The following is a 20,604-nucleotide window of genomic DNA, read 5'->3' as shown; positions in this document are numbered from 1 at the left end:
GATTGAAATGCAATGCACAAAACAGTGCGATGCGCTAAACAGCGCGAGTGACTTTGAAATGCACAAAACAGCGCGATGCGCTAAACAGCGCGATTGAAATGCAATGCACAAAACAGTGCAATTGTATGCGATAGGCATGGGGCAACTTTTGAGCTTTTGTAAAAGCTAAAAGGATACGAAAAGGATACACCATTGTATGAGTTGGAGTGTTACGCACAGAAGACGCGGTCCGAGGTCAAAACGGAGGCCGGTTGAGCGTCGGAGATACACTTCCTTGCACTTTCTTGGGCTATGAAGACCAAAAACTACTCATATGGCCTAAACAAGGTTATGGGAACACCACCGGCCGGGAGGGGAAGCCACCGGCTGTCCATCGGCTGCAAAATAATCCCATCGGCACAATATTCTGCCGGCCGGCACAAAATGTTGCCGACCGGCAAAAAGTTCCTGAGTCGGGGCAGATTCGACATTTCACCACGGGTGTTTTAAAATAGGGTTTCTAAACCCTATTTTTCACTTCCTTCTCCACCAAAAATCCACACTTTCTCTCTCTAGTGTGTTTTCCTCTCCTCTTTCCTCCGTTTCTTCGCGTTCTACGCTCGTTTCGTCGTCGGATTCGCGATTTTCTTCGCGTTTCGGGTATTTTCAACCGAACAAATCTTTGTTTCGGTGCCTCTTTTGCCGTTCCCACCTTTTGGGGGTTTGTTCCCCTCGCTTTCCTCTTGGTTTCCGTGCCCTTTTCACATCCCGGCCTTTTCGGTCATTTTCGGCCTTCTCGGGAGTTGACTTTTCGGTTGACTTTCCATATTCTAGCCCGATTTTCCTTCTTCCGGCTATTTTTTACCATTCTTGACATGGCGGATGACATTCCACGCGGTGGGACTCCCCTGGATCACGAGATGGATCCCAGGGTCGAGTTCCTACCCTTGAGCGAGCGCCCGTTTGACCCGGCGACCTACTAGCCGGCGATTCATGTTCTGCCCCCTGACGGACTGCGCCAGTTTCGGAGCTTCGAGAGGCACGTGCCACCCGAGCTATAACTGCGTGAGCCTACCTCCCACTTGTCCTTTGACGCTTCCGAGGTAACTCTCCTTTCTCTGCTTTACTTTCTGCAATGTAGGATACAAAACTGTCGTAGCTGGTTGTACTCTTTAACTGCTTTAGCTCAGATGCCCTGTATACTGTAGTTGATTGTAAACATACGTGCAACTGATATCTGCTTGAGACTGACACATGCACACACACTGCACTGGCCCTGAATCACCCAAACACACGGCGCACACTGTATTTCACTGCACACACACTGGTACCCCGTATTTGCTTGAGTCTGTTAACACGCACACATGCTACACTGTACTGAACCACCTGAACATGCTGACGCATCACACGTTGTAGTTCACTGTAGGCACACCGGCACCCGGTATTTGTTTAAATCTGTAAATACGCACACATGCTATACCTGTTCTGAACCACCCGAACACGCTGACGCATCACACGTTGTAGTTCACTGTAAGCATGCCGGCACCCGATATTTGTTTAAATCTGTAAAACTTGCACACATGCTACATCTGTACACTGCTTAGAACTGCATTTTGAATATTTCCTTGCAATTGTTGTTTTCGGTTTGCAGGGGGATTCCCATACCATCCGTGGGTATGGGAACACCGGCGCCCGGGACTGGTATGCCGAGCTTCGCGATGCGGTCCATCGCATCGTGGACCAGGCGGGTTTCGGTGTCTTCTGCAGAGGACTCTCTAGGCTCACTACATGCAGACCTTCGCTCGCCGCTCTGGTAGAGAGGTGGTGGGACACCACCGATTCATTTCATTTCTCTGCGGCAGGGGACATGACGATGACCCCTTACGATTTCTCGATGCTCACAGGCATCGGGGTAGGGGGTGATCCGATCCCCTTTGATACTGACATGGATGAGTGGACCGCCGCTCAGATCCATCTACTTGGTGAGGTGCCACCCCTCGCTCGTCCAGGCTACGTCCGATATTCCTGGTTCGAGGTGCAGTTCCGGGTCTAGCCCACCCTTGTTGACGCAGCCCCGATGACTCCGGAGGCCGTGGAGAGGTACGCACACGGCTTCCTCATGTTCTTGTTTGGGACGACTATTTTCGCCGACCGGGCGAACACCGTGCCTCTCTGCTTGCTCAGCGCACTGGTGGACGTCTGAGGCATCTTGCATTACGACTGGGGTGGCGCCGCTCTGGCCACTCTCTACGGATACATGAGCTCAGCCTCCCGCGGCAGTGGGCAGTTGCTCGGAGGCTACTGGCGGGTCTGGGAGGTACGTTTCTTCTCCGCTTTTCAATTTTGCTTTTCTATCTTTTCTGTACTCTGTACACTGCACACACTGTAGTCTGCTTTATACTTGCTGTATACTGTACACACGGCACACACATACACTCTGTTTTACACTGACTGTACACTACTCACACTGCACACTCTGCACAATACACTGCACAACACGTGGCTCTGCTATTTCTGCTTTTACTCTATATTCTGCTTTATCTGATAATCATATTGATGTTTTCTCTGCAGTTGTGGGTTTACGCCTATTTCTCTAGGCTCGCACCCGTACCGGTCACGGAGACCCCTCTGGTCGTCCCTTTTTCGCGTCGCTTTGACGGGAGATGCACCCGGAGGCCGCGAGAGACTTTCATCTTTTTCCGCCGCTTCTTCGACACCATCACCCCCGCGGAGGTATGTTTTACTTGCAGTTTATTTAAGCTTCACCTTTCCACTGCACATTTCAATAACAGTAGATAACAAACTGTATTGCATTTTCAGATCACCTGGCAGCCTTGGGCTCCTTTGCCAGTCGTGACGCGGGATCGGTTTGCCGGTGCCAATAAGACCTCACGTTTCCGGATCTTACTGGAGGGCCCGGTCTGTCGGGCTTGGTACCTGGGTGAGCGTTTCTTACGCCAGACCCTAGGGTTACCGGAGTAGATAGTCCCGGTTCACCCTCCCGAGGATATAAGGGAGACCGAGAGGCTCACTACTGAGCAGATGGCCGACTATACCATCGGTTGGGAGGCGACCTGCTTCAAAGGCATCGGCGACTACCGAGAGTACGTACAGACGTATCTTATGCGGCCTCTGAGCGGCGGCCGTCGAGCCGAGGTAGTTAGACCCATGACGCCAGCAGCGAGGACAGGAGCGGAAGCTGGAGTTGGAGCTGGAGCTTCGAGGAGGGCCCGAGTCCGTGGCAGGGGCGGAGTTCAAGGGGGACGGTGGACCGGTTGGCCTGTTCTGCCTACTTCACTGACTTTTTGAGGGCAGGGCGGGGCGACCTATCAGATTCCCTTCGCCCCTCCGCCGGCTGATCACGAGTTTGTCGGTGTCCCCGACTTGCCTCCGGTATGTATTACTGCATTTTTGTACAGTCATTTCATTTCAGTTTATTTGATATTCCACAGAATATTGATGCATCTAATACTTTTGCAGGCTTCCTCTGAGTACACCCGACAGTCATTGGAGATGAATGCCTCCATGATGGAGATGCTACAGTGGACCTTTGATCTCCTGGCCCTCTACAGCATTCCGGTATGTTTTTCTGATCACGGCCTCAAATCACTCACAAGCTGATTCACGTAATCTGATGCACGACACAACACCCGACGCACTAATCTCACAGCATCTGATACACTGCATACACTGCATTCTGCACTGTACTCTGCACTGATAAACTGTCCACAGTATTCACACACTGTACTCATACACTGCATTCTGCACTGATAAATTGCTCACGGCATTCACACACTGTACGCATACACTGCATTCTGCACTGATAAACTGCTCACGACATTCACACACTGTACTCATATACTGCATTCTGCACTGATAAACTGCTCACAACATACTGATGCATTTGCCTTTTGTGTACTTTTTCAGCCTCCCTTCCAGATTCCCGGGGTAGGAGGTGCTCCGGCTGGACCTTCCGTCCCTGCCCGAGGGAGAGATGAGGAGGGCAGAGTATTCCCCCGCTCCAAGGCGGGGCGCACTCATACCGGGAGTAATTCGCGGGCTCCCGTTCCTGATGACGACGATGATGAGGATGACGAGTCAGAGGCGGAGGCAGAGACAGAGTCGGAGTCATCAGAGGAGAAGACCGGAGGCGGCACTAGCTCGGGCTCTCACGACGATGCTGCTGATGCTCCTGGACCTTCATCCAGGAAGAGGACTAGGACAGACCGTTAGCCCTTGGAGTCACTGGACACGGATTTTTGTTGTTTTTCTTCTCTTTCTTGTACTTTTCCTTTTGTTGATAGTTAGGATATTCTGTACTGCCGCAGGCAGATTTTTGTTTTCCTCAAAACTTTGTACTTGAAAAAGATTATGAAATGAACGAAATTTTTTGCTTAAAAAGTGTTACATTTACATATCTTATGTATTGCATCCCACCATGTTACATCTCAATGTAAATGGAATATGATTTGTTGTCCGAATGTTGAACACTTGTACTGTAATAATCAGATAATTAAACAGCCAACGGCAAAATAAACCCAAGCAACCCACTGCCTGATTCTGGACACACAGCCCTTACTCTGTTGGGGATTAATCTGTATACAGCCCAAAATACAGCATTCAGTTCATTTTGCACACAACAAATTCAGCGCGAACGGCCCAATCTGACAAGACGGCCTACGGGGGTGAAACCAGCTGGAGTTAAAGCATGCTCAAATATAGAGAATGGCACAGCATTCTGAGCATAAATGATTTTTGAAATTAAATAAGGGTTTTTCGAACCGGGGTATCGAGCCCACAACTGAACACAGCGAGGAGGACTCAACAAAAAGGTACACGACCTAAACACAACGAGACATGCTCGGAAAAGACCTAAAGCAAAGGATGAAACCAACAAATCAAAAGACACGACACACAGGCGCGTCAACGAAGACGGGGGACCTCAGATCACGAGGAGCCAGTTTCTCTGGATATTGTTTCCCACCCTCTTTGATTTGTGATTCTCACATCACTCGACCCTCAAGCTCGGTTTTTCTCTCAAAACCCTTTTTCCTCACTTTTCTCTCAACTTACACCTCTCTATTCTTTATTCTCTCATTTTTCGTCCCTCCCCAGGGTGATTGATGGATAAATAGAAAGGTGAGGGTTCATGCTCAACACCGTTAGCTCACGGCTTATTTCTTCTGGCGGGTAGAGTGCTCTTCTGGCAAGTACGTTGACGACTGGGGGGGGAGACAGAACGCCTGGCTCAATCGTGCCCTTAGTTCATCACTTTGACCATTCTTTGTTTTCGCTTTCTACTAAAACAGTTTTGATCAAAATGAGAGTCGTATTAACGTACTTGTTCGATTTTTGATTTGAAAATCATGAAAGTTAGGTTGTAAGCACTGAAAATTTTCCCTTTTGGGTCCAAGACAATGGTCCAGTTTTGGAAAATGGAATAGTTTTCAAGAAAATAGTCAACCTCAATAAAAATTTTCAAAAACTATTTTGCAAACAGTCAATGCTTGACGAGCATGGAACTTACTCTTTGAGATGCGCAACCTCAGATCAGAGGTAATGGAAAATTGCCCCTGGCTTGAAAGGGGTGGATGGCAACGGAAAGTTGCCCCTGGTTTGAATGGCGGCTCGCGACGACTCGTGGCAACGGAAAGTTGCCCCTTGTTTGGATGATGCCGCAGCAGTCCGCAAACAGTCTTCATTGGCGGTGGTCGAGCTCTTAGACACAGAGATGACGAAGACGGTCACAACAAATATATGGACACAGTCACCTTGGAGGCATTGACGACTGGACTTTGGGATGAAGTTGAAACCATTGCATGGACTGAGACGCTATGAAAGCGTTGGGGGCTGGACTTCATGATGAAGTTGCCTGCGTATCCCAAACATGGGAATCAAGCCTTACGTAGCTCCGGTTAAGGTACACTCGGGTATTTTAACCTTCACTTTTCAGGCTCTAACTTTTGCCAAGGCGCCTGATGCGGGTTTTCGACCTTGCGAGCTTCTTTTCTCTTCTTTTTTTTGTTCTTTTGTTCATTTTTTTTCTTTTCTTTTTCTCATTTTTCTTTTCTTTTCTTTTTTGCTTTTTTTTTTGTATTTTTTCTCTTGTTCTAACTTTTGCCTGGGTCGCCCTTCTGGGTTTTCGGCCCAGCGAGCCTCTCAAAGGGTAAAAGTGTAACAAGTCCATGCCAAATGGTTTTTGAAGTTGAAGCCTCTCTGTGTCTAGGAGAACGGCTGTTGCAATGATTTGTAGGAGACTCCATCATGGCTGCTCCACGAGCTCCTTTGGGTGAGATCTACTCTTTGATTCGACTTTGTTGCCTCTTGTTCGAGGGCTGTTTCTAATCTGGCCATACAGACCTTACATGGCGTTTGACCGTTGAACTTTCTGAACGGGTTCAAGGTTTGAAAACGAACGGGTTGAATCTTGAGGCTGAGAGCGATCCTAGGCTGCACAATCTCAAGAGCGATTCCATACAGGTCTTCACAGGGCCGCGTAAAACATTTGTTTTTGAAAGTTTTTAAGAAAACGACAAATCACTCGCGCCGAAGATAGTGTGGAACCTATCTGGATCAAGCTAGGGTCCTTCCCAGTACTCATGCTGACAAACATGATTTCATTCAGAAAAAAGGCTTAGCACGTCTCTCTTTCTCTTAAGATGATCAAAATTTTGCAAAACCTGAGGAATTCCTTCCCCTTCGTTTTTATCACCGCAGTGTTTAAAAGGGGTTTTTCGAAAAACTTAGGTTAATGCAATAAGCTTGGCGCGCAGGAGAGCAGGCGAGATGTACTGTCAGCCCAATCAAATCCTCTGACACTTAAACTGAAAGCAAGCATGAAAGTGAGATAGCAACAGCTGTTTCATTCAGATTTGTTGGTGTAACTGGCCCCTCGGCAGAAACAGACTCAAAAAACAAAAAACAGGTAATTACAAGACAAAACGGTGTTCGGGACAACAACCCCAGAATCACCTGGTATTCTATACAAGGGGGACTGACTCGCTACAACAAGACAGACCCTTAAGCAAAAAGACTGACTCAAAACAAAGAGACAGACTCAAAACAAAAGACTGACTCGATACCCAAGCCAAGATTTATAAAGCTAGCGTTCACAGTCACTCAAAAATGCGTGCCAGACGCCACATTCAAAATACATCCAGATGCCGCCCGCAGGTGGTTCACCTTTTGATTACATACTTGCAGTATCTGTGTCCTCAAAATCCAATAACTGGGTGGTAACGGACTTGGCTGAGGTAGGCGGGAGGATAACCTCGTTGTCAATCAAATCTTGCACCTCATGACGGAGGCGGAAACAATTGTCGGTAGCATGGCCTGTCTGCTGGTGGTACGCGCAGTACTGGGCAGCATCATGCGTAGCAGGGAGATTCTTCGGGAGAGGCCGAGGCTCCAAGGGTTTAAGGTGTCCCCTCTCGGCAAGGATCTGAAGTGCCTTGGACAAAGGCATATAGAGAGCATGAAAGGTCCTGCGTCCCCGGGGCAGGTACTTTGGAGTCTGAGCGCTCTTACTAGCTGCACAAGCGAACGGGTTGGCAGGCGCCACCTCAGCTGCAATGATTTGTAGGAGACTCCATCATGGCTGCTCCACGAGCTCCTTTGGGTGAGATCTACTCTTTGATTCGACTTTGTTGCCTCTTGTTCGAGGGCTGTTTCTAATCTGGCCATACAGACCTTACATGGCGTTTGACCGTTGAACTTTCTAAACGGGTTCAAGGTTTGAAAACGAACGGGTTGAATCTTGAGGCTGAGAGCGATCCTAGGCTGCACAATCTCAAGAGCGATTCCATACAGGTCTTCACAGGGCCGCGTAAAACATTTGTTTTTGAAAGTTTTTAAGAAAACGACAAATCACTCGCGCCGAAGATAGTGTGGAACCTATCTGGATCAAGCTAGGGTCCTTCCCAGTACTCATGCTGACAAACATGATTTCATTCAGAAAAAAGGCTTAGCACGTCTCTCTTTCTCTTAAGATGATCAAAATTTTGCAAAACCTGAGGAATTCCTTCCCCTTCGTTTTTATCACCGCAGTGTTTAAAAGGGGTTTTTCGAAAAACTTAGGTTAATGCAATAAGCTTGGCGCGCAGGAGAGCAGGCGAGATGTACTGTCAGCCCAATCAAATCCTCTGACACTTAAACTGAAAGCAAGCATGAAAGTGAGATAGCAACAGCTGTTTCATTCAGATTTGTTGGTGTAACTGGCCCCTCGGCAGAAACAGACTCAAAAAACAAAAAACAGGTAATTACAAGACAAAACGGTGTTCGGGACAACAACCCCAGAATCACCTGGTATTCTATACAAGGGGGACTGACTCGCTACAACAAGACAGACCCTTAAGCAAAAAGACTGACTCAAAACAAAGAGACAGACTCAAAACAAAAGACTGACTCGATACCCAAGCCAAGATTTATAAAGCTAGCGTTCACAGTCACTCAAAAATGCGTGCCAGACGCCACATTCAAAATACATCCAGATGCCGCCCGCAGGTGGTTCACCTTTTGATTACATACTTGCAGTATCTGTGTCCTCAAAATCCAATAACTGGGTGGTAACGGACTTGGCTGAGGTAGGCGGGAGGATAACCTCGTTGTCAATCAAATCTTGCACCTCATGACGGAGGCGGAAACAATTGTCGGTAGCATGGCCTGTCTGCTGGTGGTACGCGCAGTACTGGGCAGCATCATGCGTAGCAGGGAGATTCTTCGGGAGAGGCCGAGGCTCCAAGGGTTTAAGGTGTCCCCTCTCGGCAAGGATCTGAAGTGCCTTGGACAAAGGCATATAGAGAGCATGAAAGGTCCTGCGTCCCCGGGGCAGGTACTTTGGAGTCTGAGCACTCTTACTAGCTGCACAAGCGAACGGGTTGGCAGGCGCCACCTTAGCTTTCTGATCTTTCCCGGGTGTAGGGGCGGGAGCAGGAGAGACTGTTTTAGCATGACGGGGCCTATCCCGATTTTCTGACTGGCTTGAACTACCCTCAGGTGGAGTGGGGAAAGCATCTTCCACAGTCTTTGCCACAACTGCGGATATCTGTTGCTTGTTCATCCCTCCGGCTTTCAAAGCCTCGACTGCCCACAGCAGTTGTTCAATGGGATCGGCATCTGCCTTCATTTTGTCTTTTCCTCTGGCCTCAGCCTGATCGAGGGTTTGGGTTGATATTGGCATGTCATTGCCGTAGCTGGAGGCCATCTTCGGTTAGCTGAGTTCGATCACAATTCGCCCCAACAACGGGGGCTCCTGGGGTACAAAACTCCCGGCATATGGTGCAGCTGGAGGTGAAGCTGACATTCCGTAGGCGAGATCCGCCACAGACCTCTGGAGATCACCTATCATCCTCATTAGTTCAAATGTAGTAGGCTCGCGGGCCTGGTATAGTTGGGGGGCCCAAACCGGGTGCGCAACAGGTGACCTGGGTGGATGTGACACATCAATGTTGGCCTCACTTTGTAGAGCGATCCCTTGCTCTAATGCAGCTGTCATAATCACGATCTCTTCCGAATTCTGCGTCATCACAAGTCCTGCCTCGACAAGGGGGGATACTAGCTATTCTGTACCAGCTGTCCGAACTGAAAGAGACAACAAACAGCATTTCAGCCCAAATAGATCAAACACGGGTGTAGCTGAACAACTGTACTCTACTGCTGATCACTGGTCCCAAAAATCACTGTCCCAAAACTGAACCCGATACCCGCAGATAACTAATTCTCATAACTGACACTGATACTAGTGTCCTCAGGTCTGATACTCAAACTTGCAAACTGACATGTACTTTCCTGTAGAGATACATTCTAAAAGCACATTGCAAATAAAGAGAGCCAAAACACCCCTATGTTGGGGTAGGGTTTCCCTGTCCTATTTTGTCAGGAGCCAGGGTTTCACTATGCACGCAGCAGTTTTCAAACAACCTAACATCGGGTAAGCAGCCTGTCCTAACTTGGAATGGTCACTATGGATCCGAGTATGCACTAGGTCGAATGGTCGAAAAGGGTGCCCCGGCAAAATCGGGGTTTGTGTTCCCATACTGTCAGAGCCCATAACCAGTCAGCCTTATGGTCATGCCTTGACAAGATAAGCCTCCAGCAAATCGTTCAGGAATGGCAGATGGCAAACACTGTGTTCCTAACCGCACCAATGAACATGCAATGCAAAGAGACACATAAACCAAATCAAAGCAGGATATCACGAGTTCGAGTCAAGCTCTCTAAATCCCTAGCAGAGTCGCCAAAAACTGTAGCACGCGCCCGCGAGGGACCCCGCTACTACATTTCGGACTCGATTTTGTGTCACGGTTCTTAATCTTGAACCAAAGAGTCCAAATCTGGCAAATCGTTTTGAGAAAATAGATTTTTGAAAAGAAGTGCCAAACATGGACTGCTTTGCCAGATACAGAGTCGCCACCTAAATATTTTAAAATGGGGGAATTTAGGAAACCCTGACTCGGTGCCAAAGGCCACGTGCCCGTCATCACCGGAGTTGTCTCAGCTCGAGAGCTAGGGTATGATCGGGGAAGGTCAGCTATGAGCACCCCCTTTCGCCCGATCCGAAGACCGGCCTCTACTAACCATGATACCCGATTTTGAAAACGTTATGTGTTCTTATTCCATTTGTTAGCCTAGAATTACTATGTTATGCGCACAGCAAACAAGTATAGACTAGATTGTCTAATTTGGAAACAAGCATTGCATATCCGTTTGTTTTGAAAAGCGCTTTGGAATTTGCTACTCGCAAGTAGGCTAAAACACGGATTTCAACGAGTTTTTCCAACTCAAACAATCCAACCTTCACCCACGGGCATTCAAACAATTATATCACGTAAGCATTTAGCCGCATGGCAGGCATACTGTCATGGCAACACTCGCACGCATGCAGTATGCTAAAACAGGAAAACACTTACATAGTACTCCGTGCCAAAACAATAAACTAGTTAGCAAACATGCATGATCCTAGTTCATGTTAGAGTGGCTAATGCAACCATGCAAAATGCAATTAGAGTAGGCTCGGCTAACCTAAGCATGGCATGTGAAATGCAGTCAATTGATGCACGTATTCAATTTGGAATTGAAGTACAAATGCAATTAGCGTGATGTATCGAGCCCGGTGCATGTAAAACAAATGAATGAATGCACGCATGCATTGCATAAGGTATGCTAATTTAAACGTGCCCTAATCTACCATCAAAGCAGGTAAATAAAAGGAAAGAAAGAAGTGGGGATTGGAAGACATGCACACCACTCACACACACTTATTACAGATTTGCCCTCGCCCGGAGGGACCAAATAAATAATACAAATTAATTAACTACGCAAGCTAATTAAATATTACAAATTTCCTAATCAGCTAAGAAACTACTTAAGCTAAGAAAAACAGTAAACCGCCTCGGGAGGAGAGCCAGATGCAGCGCATGCTCGGGTCTTGCTCGGAAGTGCACCGCCATGCATAGTCTGCCTCTGTTTTCCTTGCTCTGCCTCTCTGAAGACTGCCAAAGTCTCAAGGATGCTTCTCTGGATACTGGGAACCACCACCGGCTGAATAAAATTGCCACCGGCAGTGAATTATGGTCACCGGCACATAATGAATCCATCGGCTGGTGAATTACTGCCGGTCGGCAAAGAATGCCTGCAGAACCTGCAACTCACAGCAGCAGAGGACAGAACTTGCATGGCAATACAATTCAAACAATGTATGCACCAATTATGCCCTCTATCATGTTTGTAACTCAAAGGGGCATGTGTCTCGATTCTCGGACCGCCAATCACGCATTTCCATGCATGACGGCCCAAAGAATCTAGTGTGCAACTTTCATGTCAAATGAAATGCAAACCAAACAAATGAACCAAGGCCCAATTTCTATCACCAAGTCAAGGAATAAGGCATGCATGCAAGATGCAATGCAACCTAGGCATGCAAGCTAAGGATGCAACATGGCATGGCGAGACACTTATGCAAGCATACAAACAATCATGAGGCAATGCAAACCGATGAAAAGGTGGACTTATACATGATTTAGGCAACTCTAAATAGGCCTAAAACAGTGGCCAAAGTGACCAAAATAAAGGACTAGACACATACACACATGCACATGTTAAAGGAGCCGACACTTAGGCACAAATGGGACAACTCTCAAACACATTTGAAAGAAAGTAATCATAGACATATGGCATGCAAGGTAAGCATTGAAAATCATGTTAAAACATGGTACCAAACCAGATAACAAGTCAAGCTAAACATGCAACAAATGGCCCAAGTGCTTGAAGCAAGTCACAGAGGCTTGAACCATGACCAAGCCAACCAAGCCTTGCAAGGCTAAGGGGGCTTAAAATAGGTTCAAGGCAGACCTAGACCATGCAAAGGGGACCCTCTAGATGGCATCTAAGTGGCTCAAAATCAAAAGTATACACAAAGGCCAAAATATGGGGCATGCAAGTCAAGCTTCCAAAGCTTCAAAGAGGTGTCCAAAGCAAACATACAAGCATGCTATAAGGTCTGAAATTATGCTAAAAATGATGCCAAATCATTAGAATAAAGCAAATAGTGCATGCTACAAACTCACACACTTGAGGCCAACAAGCCAAAATGCAAAGGGGGCATATAATGCGTGCCATGGCCGACCCAAACAACTATGGACAGACCTCTAGCATGGCAAAATAAGCACACAAGCTTCACAAAACGAGACCTAAAACATGCTCGAGCAAAGGCTAACAACCTAAGGCATATTAAGGCAATAACAAGGCATTACATGGTAGGTATGCTAAGCATGCATGATGTACCAAAACCAACACACAACAAGGTTATATCATGGCATAATAAGCATGGAAAACAGCCAAGATATGATCAATACACACTCTAACATGATGCTCTCTCAAGAGGCCAAAAAGGGTCCATTTCAAGGACAACAAGGAGAGGGGGTGGCCCTCCCCTTTTGGAGACTTCAAGGCACCATCTCCACCACTAAAATGCCTCAAGATTTCAGTGGTGAAGAGGCCCAAACACCAAAGTCTCGAAACTCACTCAAAATGGCTCAAAATGGGGCCTTTCAAGGCCTAAGAGGGGTCAAACACCTCCAAACCATAAAACACTCTAAACAAACAATTTAGAGGGCCTAAAAACAGAACTTTTTGTATTATACACCAAGCTCAAAAATGATTTTAAGACAGGTAGAAATACAATGCAAGATTGGGGAATAAAGAGGCAAAATTGTTACCCTTGAAGACCCTTTCACAAATGGTGCTCCAACAGCCCTCCTTGGCTTGAAAACAGCTCCAAAACTTCAAAACCAACCTCATAGAACCTCAGTAGCTAAGTGAAGGTGAAACACTATGTGTTTGTGTGCAATAGTAAGACACAAATGCACTTAAACACACATAAGAGGGAGATATAGAGATAGAAAGTGTATGGTTTCTAACCCTAGAACTCAAAACCCTAAAAATGGCTGTCTAAAAATATCTCAAGTCTCTCAAGTGTCTCACCTTAAAGCCAAGAGAGAAGGCTCTCTCTTATAGAGCCTTTTGTCTTGTAAAGCTTACAAGACAAGCTTCCAAGAGAGAGATCCCTCCATACACGTGTATGGAGGGGAGCCAAAACAAGACAGCTGTGATAAAATATCTGCAAAAGCAGGTGCACAGCATTCGGCCGGCCAAAGATGCCATTTTGGCAAAAAGGAGTGCCGACTGGCAACAAATAGTGCCGACCGGCAACAAAAAGTGCCGATGGCAGCAAAAACCAGCCGGTGACCTCTAGCCACTGCCGGTGGTGTGTGGGGATGCCTCACAAAGCATTCCCTGCCCCCTCCAAGGCAAAACACAAGTGTTTGGTGCAAAACCAGACACTAAGCAGTCAAGTTCAGAGATCCTGAGGCAAGGCGCGTAGCCGAGACCTCCGAGAACTCCAAACGAACACAAACATGGATAATCACCGAGTGTTCAAACAGTGACGTCCAAGTCTTGAGGACGGTCAAAAATGGGGTGTCTACACCGACACTCTTGACTATCTATGATAGAGTTATTGGCTTTAGGTGTCCATTTGTGCATTCATTTCACATTGGGTCGTGCAATTCAACTCCCCATCCATCGTGCATCGAGATGTGTGATTGGTGGCACGAGAATCGAGGACTACACTCCCTAGAGCTCATGCAATGACGGGGAGAGCGGTTGTGCATACATATGTTGAAAATACTTTGCCATGCCCCTTTCTTGCTCTCTGTTGCAGCAAACCGGAAGCCAGCAGCAAAAACTGGTCAGCAGTATCCCTACAAGTTCCCATGGAGTTGTATAGAGTGTTCCAGGGTCAATTGTAAATAGAGGCAAATCGGGACATCGCGATGGATTTCCCGACAAGGCGGCCCGAGCATGCATGCATCCCTATCATTCGAAACAGAGCTGAGGCAGTCCATTTTTTTTATTTAAATTTGCATGCTAGCTTATTTATCTTAGTTGATTTGTTAATTAATTAGGATTGTGTAATAATTAGCGGTAATTCGTTATTCATTCGGTTGTGTATTATTTATTCGGACCCTCTGAGGAGGGCAATGTTGTAATAAGTGTGCGTGTGTATAATGTATGTTTTCCAACCCCACATCTTTCTCCCTTTTATTTACTAGCTTATGATGGTTAGTTTAGGGCATGTTTCAATTAGCATACTTATGCTCGCATGTTTGCATTCATTCATCTGTTTTGCATGCACCGGGCTCGGCGCATCATGCTAACTGTATTGTATTTCAATTCCAAGTTGAATACATGTATCGATTGTTGCATCTCATATGCCATCTTAGAATAGCCGAGCCTATTGTAGTTGCATTTTTGCATGTGTTGCATTAGACATCTCAGCATAGTTAGGATTCATGCATGTTTTCTAAATTAGCTTCTTTCTTTGGCTTGGAGTACTCGGTAAGTGTTTATGCTTTAGCATCCTTACATGTGTGTGAGTGACTGCCATGATAGCATGTTTACCATGAGGCTAAGTGCTTATGTGATATAACTGCCTGAATGCCTATGGGTGAAGGTTGGATTATCTGAATTGGAACAATTCATTGATTGCACGTTTTAAGCCCACTTGGGAGTGGCAAATCATCATGTTTTCTTAAGCCCACCTGAGGGTGGCAAATTCACGTCTTAGCCTACTTGTGAGTAGAACTATCAAACCATCATTCAAATAAACAAGCATGAAATGTTTTGTTCCAACTCAGACGATCCAATCTATATTTGTATGCTGTGTGCATCACATAGTAAATTCTAGGCTAATAACCGGAATAAGAGCACATAATGTTTTCAAAACTCGATATCATGTTTAGTAGTGGCCGATCTTTGATCGGGCGAGTGGGGGTGCTCACGAAGTGACCTTCCCCAATCGTACCCAAGTTCCCGAGCCGAGACAACTTTGGTGATGACGGACACGTGGCCTTAGGCACGAGTTAGGGTTTCCTAAGTTCCCTCAAAACAAAATATTTAGGTGGCGACTCTGTATCTGGCAAAGCAGTCTATGTTTGGCACTTCTTTCTAAAAATCTATTTTTCAAAACAATTTGCCAGATTTGGACTCTTTGATGATTCATCGGTCTTGCATTGCACTCTGCGAGATTAGATACAGGACCGTGACATTGAGTCCTGAACTGTAGTGAGCCCAATGAACAAAATGGGATTCCCTCCCGGGACGTTCGGGGACGTCTACACAAGTGCTTACTTTTCAAACAAAGGTTCAAATCTCATTTACATTGTTATGCGATGCGATGCATAAAATGTAAGACTTTTTGAACAAAATAGATGTTTCATTTCCATCATGTCTTTTGCAAAAAGTACATAGTTTTGAGAAAGTAAAACCTGCCTGAGGCATTGTAATGTGTTTAAACTACCAATAAAAAAGAAAAAGTAAAGCGAAAAGGGGAGAAGGGCAGCAGAGTGTCTGGATTAATACCGGTGGCCTCCTCTTGTGGTCGATGCACCTCTCACGCCCTTGTTCGGGTCAATCATGTGGTTTGGTACCTTCATTACTCAAAACAGTGCAAGAAAGCGCACTTTTTGAACCTTAATAGACCTTCGTGTTGTCCTCGAGCCATGTCTTCTATGAGCGATGCTCGGTGCGTGCGGGGAGTATCCTTTCTCGTATCCTTTTTGTATCTTGCGAATTCCACAAATCGCTTTAATCATGTTGTATTGCGTTGCTTCGTTTTGACTTTAATAAAGCACGCTCGTTACGAGTCTTGCGTTGAACGATGCCTCGTCTTGTTTTGAAGTTGCATCTCAACATCATGAATAACATGCCTTTACCATGCTTCAGTTGAATATGTGCCTTTCTCTATTGTCGCATTGTCACAGGCATTGCATACGTTTTCGCGTATGCTTTACTTACATGTGTTTATGCACCTTTCTCCCCTTTTCGCATTTTTTTACACATTGCATACGTTTCCTCGTGTGTTTTACTTACATGTGTTCATGCATTTTTCAGGAGGTTACACATTGCATGCATTTCCGCGCATGCTTTACTTACATGTGTTCATTCCTGTTATACACATTGCATACGTTTCCTCGTGTGCTTTATTTACATGTGTATATTTGTTTTGCTTTACACATTGCATGCATTTTCGTGTGTGCTTTACTTACATGTGTTCATGCATTTTTCAGGAGGTTACACATTGCATGCGTTTCCGCGCATGCTTTACTTACATGTGTTCATTCCTTCTATACACATTGCATACGTTTCCGCGTGTGCTTTACTTACATGTGTTCATGCATTTTTCAGGAGGTTACACATTCCATACGTTTCCGCGCATGCTTTACTTACATGTGTTCATTCCTGCTATACACATTGCATACGTGTCCTCGTGTGCTTTACTTACATGTGTATATTTGTTTTGCTTTACACATTGCATACGTTTCTGCATGTGCTTTACTTACATGTGTTCATTCCTGCTATACACATTGCTTGCGTTAGCGCGCATGCTTTACTTACATGTGTTCATTCCTGCCATACACATTGCGTGCATTTCGGCGCACGCTTTACTTACATGTGTTCAAGTTCCTTCTATTTCACACATTGTACACGTTGTCGCGTGTGCTTTACTTACATGTGTTCAAGTTTCTTTTAATTACACATTGTATATGTTGTCGCGTGTACTTTACTTACATGTGTTCATAATTATCTTCACCTTCACACATTGTACACGTTGTCGCGTGTACTTTACTTGTGGTCATAATTATCTTCACCTGCACACACTGTATGCGTTGTCGCGTGTGCTTTACTTATATGTGTTTGTGCCTACCTAGCATTGTTATGCTTGTTTCAAATCGCATTGTTATGCATCCTACTCGGCTTGCATTGTCACGCATGCCCTCCTTGCATTGTTTTGCGTCCAATCCGCATTGTTATGCGTTGTCCTTAAGTTACATTGTCATGCATCCCTTCACCTGCGTTGTCTCACACGTCACTTGCATTGTTATGCACACTTCACCTGCGTTGTCACACACTTCTCACTTGCATTGCTATGCATGTTTCTAACAAATTGTACCTGTTAAGTTCTCTTTCTTTTTCAGGCATGATATTGTATGTACGGTTCATTTGAAGCTGGCACGACCAGATGAACCGGACAGGCACGATATTGTATGTACGGTTCATTTGAAGCTGGCGCAACCAGACGAACCAGACAGGTATTGTATTCTCTGCGTGAGACATAGCGAGAATTGTATAATTCTCTTACATCTTTTCTGCATGTAATGTAGTTAGATTTGTGTTCCGCCTGCTTAAACTGTTGCATTTATTGTATGTATTTGCTTCGTTACAGCTCTCTTTACATGATCATAAGTTATGTTCGGCATCATGCATGTTCTTTGCATCTTGCCCCTGCCTACGGGCACATATCTTGCTAGCTTGTATGCTTTGTCTAAGTCTTTGGCCTTGTCAAAAATGGGTCGTCTCTGGGCTTTGACACTCACTCCCATCATTGTTATGACTTTCGAGTTCTGTCAAAGAGGGGCAGCTGTAGACACCCCATTTTTGACCGTCCTCAAAACTTGGACATCACCATTTGAACACTTGGTGATCATCCATGTTGGTGTTCGTCTTGAGTTCTCGGAGGTTTCGGTCGCGCGCCTTACCTCAAGACCTCTCGACTTGTTTGTTTTGTGCTTGGTTGTGCACCAAACACTTGTGTTTTGCTTCTGAGGGCAGGGAATGGATTGTTGGCCATCCCCACACCTCACCGGCCTTGGCTTGAGGCCACCGGCCCTGTTTTCTTACTACCGGCCAAAGATCTTGGTCGGTCGGCAATGTTTTTGGTCGGCCGGCCATTTTTGTTGGTTAATCGGCCATATTTTCCAGCCGACCCCTTTCTATCTACTTTTGGCAGATATTTTATGCCAGCTGTCACAGCTGGCATCCACAATACACCCCCTCCATACACGTGTATGGAGGGATTTGCTCCCTTGTGTTAGCTTCCCTTGGAAGCTTGGAAATGGATTTCCTATAAAAGGAGGGCCTCCCCTCCCTTTCGAAAGGTTGAACAACTCTGAGATATAACTTATATATCTATATCTCTCTATATCTCCCTCTCTCTATATAGTTGTGTGTGTAATAGTGTTCTAAAGGGGTTTTTGTTCTTAGTTTTGCACTAAGACACTTAGTGTTACACTATACTTTGGTTGCTGAGGTTCTAAGGGGTTGATTTCAGAGTTTTGAGTTGGTTTTTGATCAAAAAGAGGTGTTCTTGAAGTGCTCTTGAAGTGTTCTTCAAGGGTGAGAACTTACCCTTTTATTTCCCATTTTTGCTTAAGGTTTTAGGCCTATTTGCATATTGTTTCGAGCTTAGTATATAACTGATAAAAGTTATGTATTTTCATGCTTGAGATGTTTCATTAAGGTCACTTTTGTGTTGGGGGTCGTCCACCCCCTCTTAGGCCTTGTTTGGCCTCTTTTTGTGCTTTCCTCTTTGGGCTTTGTAACCCTTTTGTTTTGACCTTCTCACCACCGAAATCCAGAGGATTTTCAGTGGTGGAGAAGTGGTTTTGAGGTCTTGTATAGGGGAGGGACACCCCTCTCCCCTTATGACTCATTTGCTTGTATTATTGGCTCATAACATTAGCATGTTTGCATGGTATGTTTTGATCCCATCTCAGCACTTTTTAATGGCTTTTAGGACTTGCCTTACCTCTATTTAAAGTTGGTTTGGTAGCCTCTTACTTGTCTCATATACTTGCTTTGTAATCCCATGTTTTGCCTTAACATGCATCATGTTGTAACATGTCTTTCTAGCATGATTTTGGCTCAACTTCATGAAGCTTCTAGCTTTGTTTTAACATGCTAAAGCTCTAATATTGGCTGTTTTGGTCGTTCATGACTTGCTTTGTATAGCCACCATGTAATCTAGCTTATAGGCTTTGAGTTTTGAACCCTTTGACTTGCTTTACTTGGGCCATTTCAGTGGTTTGGCATCACTCGTTATGTCATTTCAGTCCATGTAGTATGCTTGTATGCTTGCATTTGCTATCCTTTCAACGCTTTGAAGAGTTGTTGTCTTATGCTTCATGTTTGTGTCATTGCGTATGCCACCATACTTAGGCCTTCGGGATGCCATCTAAGTGGGTATTAGGGCTTATTTTGACATATCATAGCTCTGATTTTGGTTGCCTAAGCCTTGCCATGTTTGGTTGAACTAGGTGTAGTGCAATCACCTCTTTTGGCCTTGTATGCACCTTGTTTCGTGCTCATCTTTCTAGCATGTTTCGGCCTCATTCCATACTTGTTTTAGCCTTGTTTTGGTCTGCCTTGGGACTGTTTTGGGTCACCTTGGTCCTTTGGGGCTTGATTCTTGTAGCCTTGGTGTAAGCTCCTTGGCTAACCTTAAGCCTTGAGCTTTCGTGCATGCTTTGTTTGACCTGTTTGAGTGGTTTGGCACCACTCCTTGCATCATTTCAGAGCTTACTTCATTGCCATGTTCTCATGCTCATCATATCTTGCTCGTGTTTGAAGATTGTTCATGGTTACATAGTTTATGGGTCAATGTGTGTGCATGTGTGTTTCGCCCTTTTGGTGCCTTGATTTTGGTGTCTTGGCCACTGTTTTGGTACGGTTGAGGTCTATCCATCCTTAGTGTAAGTCCATGGATCTTGCGTTTGTGTATTGTCATATGCTTATCGCATTGCATGTTGTCGCATGTTTAATATCGGTATAGTTGTTGCATGCTTATCGCATCCTATGCTTAGGTTGCATTTTGCATGCTTGCTAGCCCGTATTTTGTCACATTGTATGTTTAGGTTGCATTGCATTTGGCATACTTGAAGCCTTATTGCATTGGCATGCTTAGGTTTCACGACATTTTTTTTTTTTTTTTTGCATGCATTGCATTATATTTGGTACACTTGCATTGCATTATATTTGGTACACTTGCATTGCATTGTGTTTGGTTTGGCGTGTCAAACCAAACACAAGGGTCGAGGGACGTTTCGTACTTGACGTGACAAAACGTACCTCAATCCTCGGTCGCTGACACTCTTGATTCAACATGATAGAGTGTGTAGCATTCATTTGTTTTGTTACATTCATTCATATTGATTTGCACACTTGACATCTTTGGCCATCATGCATCGAAATACGTGATTGGTGGCCTGAGGGTCGAGAGCCATACTCCCT

The sequence above is a fragment of the Camellia sinensis genome, chromosome 10, assembly GCF_055761805.1.
Source record: "Camellia sinensis isolate YWXY chromosome 10, ASM5576180v1, whole genome shotgun sequence".
NCBI classification, from domain to species: Eukaryota; Viridiplantae; Streptophyta; class Magnoliopsida; order Ericales; family Theaceae; genus Camellia; species Camellia sinensis.
The sequence above is the reverse complement of the archived record's forward strand: the minus strand, read 5'-3'. Positions refer to the sequence as shown.